Source organism: Carya illinoinensis, chromosome 2 (genome assembly GCF_018687715.1).
Source record: "Carya illinoinensis cultivar Pawnee chromosome 2, C.illinoinensisPawnee_v1, whole genome shotgun sequence".
Taxonomy (NCBI): domain Eukaryota; kingdom Viridiplantae; phylum Streptophyta; class Magnoliopsida; order Fagales; family Juglandaceae; genus Carya; species Carya illinoinensis.
Genome location: NC_056753.1, coordinates 4,327,100 through 4,333,368, shown reverse-complemented (window position 1 = coordinate 4,333,368; position 6,269 = coordinate 4,327,100).

The following is a 6,269-nucleotide window of genomic DNA, read 5'->3' as shown; positions in this document are numbered from 1 at the left end:
AATAATTACTTCTTTATTCATTAAGTTAAAAAAAATAATAAAAAAAATTAAAATGCATGAGTTGCCAAAATGAGTGGGCAAAATAGCATTTTTCTTCGTAAAATAGTTTGGGTTAAAATGTTTTAAATGAGAAAAAAAAAGAATAAATATATATTATAAAGTTAAATTATTATTAAAATAGAATTTTTAAGATAATTTTTACTTTTAGAATTTGAAAAGTTTTATTATTTTTTTGTGTTTTGTTTGAAAGTTTGGAAAATTTATAATGATTAAACGAAAAAAAAAAATTAAAAATTTGAAATTGAAAAGTACGTGTATTTGTATTTGAGTGATATTTGAAAATGAAATTTTGAAATAACATGAGATGAGATGACATCAGATTTATAAGTCAATTTTTTTCTATTACCATTGAATTTATCATTTTGTTAGAAAATACGTTATAATGCAATCTACATTGCTATTGATAATTAATGTGGTAGAAAAGTTACACTTGTCTTTTACATTTTTTATTTATTTATTCTTTTCTATTCTTGCATATAATACAATGTTATAATGGAGTATTATTACACTAATCAGGGAACATGATTTTATCTTCTAACCCTAATGACAGCACCCATTGAAGTAAAGTGAGCAATGCTTTCAACTTACAAATTAGGAAATGCAATCACGTGCTTTAGAAGAACCAAATAATGTTACTTTCTAAAAGGGAACCGAAGATGTCCATCGACATGCTTAGGGAAATGCTTATGCACAATCATTGAAGATAAGGCTGATAATTTCAAAGACATTCATGTTTTCTACCTCTCAAATGGACATTTTCCCACTTGAACTTATATATTATATACATATGCACAATCATTGAAAATGATGAGGCTGATCATTTGTAACGCATTCATGTTTTCTACCTCTCAAATGGACAAGGATAGCATTGTTTGGTATTCTGCTTTTCCCCATTTTGTACGTATTTCCATTTTCCAAAGTCTGATATCACACCACTGCTTACCTAGGATCCAGCTTACACTTCTACCAGCTAAAGAAACTCTTTAAATATAGGGGAGTTATATATAAACCGAGTTACATTTCTTTCCATTTTTGAACTATTTTGTTGCCACAAAGACTAAGGCCCGGTTTGGAACTTGTTCAGTCTGATTTTAAACTGAGTTTAATATCTAAATACGTAATTCTCAAATAATTAAATTCATCTCAATTCAACATCTCTTTACACTTAAACTTACAACATTTTTCAACTCAACACCTCTTTATATATAGAACTCACAACCTTTTTCAATTTTTCATTTTAACACTTCAACACATCTAAACTCATCTTACATTGGTCCCACAAAACTCACTACACCATCTCAACTCACTACTATTTCTAAAAAATTCAACTAATCTCAATTCAGTTTAACATCTAAACAAAGCCTAAGAGCACAAAGGAAGACAAACAGATCAAAATTAACACACTAGTTGCCTGTCGGCTTTGGTAGACCTGCTCCAATTCTTTGGATAATCCAATTTGGAAAGAGTCACAGAATGTAGAACCTAATGTATTAGTGCAAAGTTTTCGAACATAACGGACATTACCATTGTGTTTTTCCTTCCCAAGTTGAAGAACCAGATTCTGACCCGTCTGCTGATATCTTCTGTACAGGAACGATCGAGTTCTTTCACGTGGTGGCGAGGAATGGCTGCATTGTCAGTCCAAATTCAAGTAACATTTACATGTCAATACAAGGTCAAACAACCAGAACTAAAACTCAAAAAACAAGCAATTGGGAAAGATATATACCTTTCGTATCTCCCATTAACTGGGCTCTCAGCTCTGTCATACTTTTGGGACGATCCTCTTGGTTCAGGTCTACAACATCCATGGCCATAGTCTGGGCTAGCCTTGTTCCTACAATAAGGGCTTGGGGATCGCCTGTGATCATAGCTTCTATTGGGAAACACATTCCGGCCTCCTCTATCTGGACTGTGTCCATTTCTTTTATCATCATCATCGTCTCGAACTGCATATTCCGCCGAAATGAGACGATCCATGAACGAACTTACTGCATCTCGAATATAAATAAACCAGAGTTGACATAAAGCTGGTTTAAAACTGAGTGTTAAGCAGCCATAAAATAAATTATAGCAGAGATTTCTCTCAAAAGCAACTCTACTGATTCCTGGTGAGAACTTCTTAATCAAGGACACTATAAGCCTACACAATGTATAATTTTCTGAAGGAAAATACAACCTCATGTTTATTGCATCTAATGCTTTTGTAGCATTCTCCTGTGATTCAAACTGAACAAATGCAAAATTCCTTCTAATCCTTATGTTCAATATTTTCCCATATGGATCGAAGTGCCTCTCCAGGTCCCTTGTCCTGGTATAACTTGGATCAGAATTAATGACAAACAGGGTTTTTGATGGTTGCGTATTAGCCGAAGATCTTGATCCGCCATCCCTTCTAATGCCACGTTCGTGCTGAATTAAAAAGCTTAGGAATTGAGTTTGAATGGAACGCTTGGAGTGAAATTACCAAGTTTTATACAGATGTCAAGTCTGTCTATTTGTTTAGATACCCCCAAAAAAACCTCCTTTCAGAGATTTGGAAAAAAAAAAAAAAGTACATAAAAAATGCAACTGTTACAATTACATGTCTACACGCGCAGGCAAGTACACTAACATCATGAATGTTGAAGCTTTATGTGGCGATGTATTGTGAAATGGAGTAAAGCGAAATGTTATTAAAACAGAAGTCATGGATATCTATAAGTCTGTGTCTCTATGATAATCTTGTTCCAGATCACTCCACATTACTGCACAGAAAGACTATATCATCATGGTGTAGCCAGAAGAAGAGAATAGGCATCATAGCTCCGATCAGAATCTTACAAATGGTAATGTCATCAACACAATCACCAGAACCAATACCCCAAGCTAGCATGCATTTCTTCACCTTTTTCAAGAAGCTGGACCATTCAATATCCATAGAAGATCAGAACAAACATGTATAAATGAAACCCGGAATAGGAAGTAATTTTCCATTATACACTACTAGATCATAGAGTGTTAAATACTAAGCTCTTGTTGTATATTTCTGTGTATGGAGCAATTACATGATTGCCTTTTTATAGAGGCTATGCTACAAAGAATCCAGAATATTCTAAATACAAATACGAGTGATCAGTTTGTACAATGACAACTAACAAGTGCAATATTCAGGAGTGTATTATGCATGCTCTGCAGAGTTTGTACGCAGAGGTAAGACTCAAGTTCTTCTGCTGTGAGGTATTGTGGCTCACTGTTGGTGCAGGGGTAACTTTGTCCTTAACAAGACCTGACACACCACACGTTGATCATTAGAGGAAAAAAAGAATTATGAGATTAGTTACCTGCATAGTTGCCACGACCCTTAATGGTATTAGGACGTCCACCATTACATTCGTGATTAAAAGTACGTCCACCACGATTTCCTCTTCCACGTGAATTGGAGGAAAATTTTGCAGTAAAATTGGCTGAGGCTTCGTTTGGGAAGGTGCTGATTTGAGAATGGTAAAGTATTCTGGCTTCATGAGACAGGAGGTGTCCAAGTAGTTCTTCTGGAGAAACAGGAATGAGTCTAGTTGTCACTGAGGTGACTATTCCGTCATAATCAAGACCGAGTCTAGCAAGCAGATATGACACAAACTTATCAAGAGGGAGTGGACGACCCGCAGCTGTCATGATATCGGCAAGACCCTTAGCTCTACGAAAATAAGCAGAGATGGTATCAGCACCCTTTTTGAGAGAAGCCAATTGAAGTTTGGTCTGAAGAATTCGAGCTTGAGAAACAGAAGCATATGTTGATTCCAGAGAAAGCCAAACTGCACGTGCGGAAGAACAGCCAACTACTTGGGCCATTAGGGGTTCAGACAGAGAAGAAATGAGGGTGGACATTACTTGCTGGTCCTGTTGAAACTAGAGGGCATAGGCTGGGTTTGGGGTTTGATTGTCAAGCTCAGGTTTCGGTGCTGGACAGGAATCATCCACATATTTGTAAAGGAGATTTCCATGAAGATAAGGAGCCAACTGAGTTTTCCAAAGAATGTAATTATCGGGTGTGAGTTTCACAGTAAGAATGTGAAAAAAATTGGGTTGTGGGAGGGAGGGAGAAATGAGAGGAGGAGGAGAATTTGGAGGGATGGGAGATGATTCAGAATCAGATTCGGCCATGAACAATGAGTCCTTTTTAGGCTTTGTATACCATGTTAAATACTAAGCTCTTGTTGTAAATTTTTGTATATGTAGCAATTACATAATTGCCTTTTTATAGAGGCTATGCTACAAAGAATCCAGAATATTCTAAATACAAATACGAGTGATCGGTTTGTACAATGACAGCTAACAAGTGCAATATTCAGGAGTGTATTATGCATGCTCTGCAGAGTTTGTTACACAGAGGTAAGACTCAAGTTCTTCTGCTATGAGGTATTGTGGCTCACTGTTGAGGGTAACTTTGTCCTTAACATAGAGCAACAATAGTTGACCAAAACATGATCTACAGTGTACAAGAAATGTGGAATTCTAATGAAAGATAAAAATAAATAAATAAATAAATAACCATGAAGAAAACTAATGCAAGATGATTAAAAGATTGGCCTCGTACTCCCTCCTCAAGTCCCAATCAACTATTTTCAACACTTTAATGAAAATCCTAGGGAAATAATAGTAATAATGGTACTCTTTTAGGGGGCTCTGAAAGCTTTTTACTTGGACAAACCATTAGGAGTGTAAGCTGGTTGGTTAAGATTGGAAAAACCGACTGAATTGAACCATTCAATTCGGACTGGACCGAGACAAACTTTAGATCTGTCAATCTTAGTCCAATAAATTGTGGACCGAAACCATTCGGTCTAGTCCCAGAGTTTATAAATTTTGGATTGAGTGGACTGAACTCGTATATATTTTTTTAAAAATAATTTTAATAATTTAATATATTATTTTTATATAGTATTTATATAAGTTAATAATGTAATTTTTATCTAATTTATTATAATTGATCATATAAAATATTTTTTAATGAGTTAGTTATATAATCTATATTAATAATTTACTTAATTTTAATTTAGTAATTTAAATAATTTTGTATTAATTTATTTGAAAATAAAAAGAAGAAAAAAATTTTAGAAAATAAGTGAGCCGGACTGAACAGACCGATAACTACCTATCCGATTTCTATGGACATTCGGTCCGGAAAAAATTTTGGTGCATCGCCCCCTTGGATTGGACTGATGGACACCCTTACAAACCACCAAGTGAGAAAGGTAGACAGTAAAAACGACGAAGTTTGTTTGGTTATACGGCTTAATATTAGATTTCTGTCCCACAATTGAAGTGAATAATACTAGCCAAATTACAACTCTCGAGCCAACAAATTGTCACTCTTGAAAATTAAATAAATAATATTGTCCTTTTAACAATTATATATTCCATATCAAATGATTAAAAATAAATAATAATAAAATCTTAGAACCATTTAATGTCTTATAAAAAAATAATAGTTTAAATTATAATAAATAATAATATTTTTCTATAATCATCACTGCAAAAAAAACGAGATTTTACGATCAATTTATAGTAACAAAAAGACTATTAGCAACCAAATTTTTTTGTTGCTATAAATTGATCGCAAAAATCTATTTTTCTTGTAGTGCGTTATTATATTATTATTTCTCAATTTCTCTAATTAGTAAGTAGAATTATTCTTATATATGCATCTATCTCTTTCCAAAATTGAATCATGATTGATCAACACGGTCAAACAATTACAAATGATATTCTATAATATCCCAAATCATATATATATATACTCACAACTATATATCTTAGAATTAAAAGAATATTATTATTTAAGTTTCTCTACTTTAAAGAAAAAGAAAGAAAGAACAAAGCTGTCATATGGTTACAAGTCTACGTACTTCCTCAACATGATTGTTTAATTAGTCATTGCTTATCGTTTTTTAATTTTTTGGGAAGTACCAAACTTTTGTTAGATCTCAATATTATTTTTAACCCCATGATTAAGATCGATGGCTTCATTAATTGAGCTATGGAAAATCCAGAGAAAAAGGACAACTACTTCCTAAACTTAATTGTAAGGAGAGACAGTACTGTATATATATATATATTTTTTTCTTTGGGTTTTTTGTGGCCATGGATCGAGGAGTTAATTATGACCATGCATGGAATTTATGAAAATGATCAAATGATTATTGGGAATAATGATATATTAAGAGAGC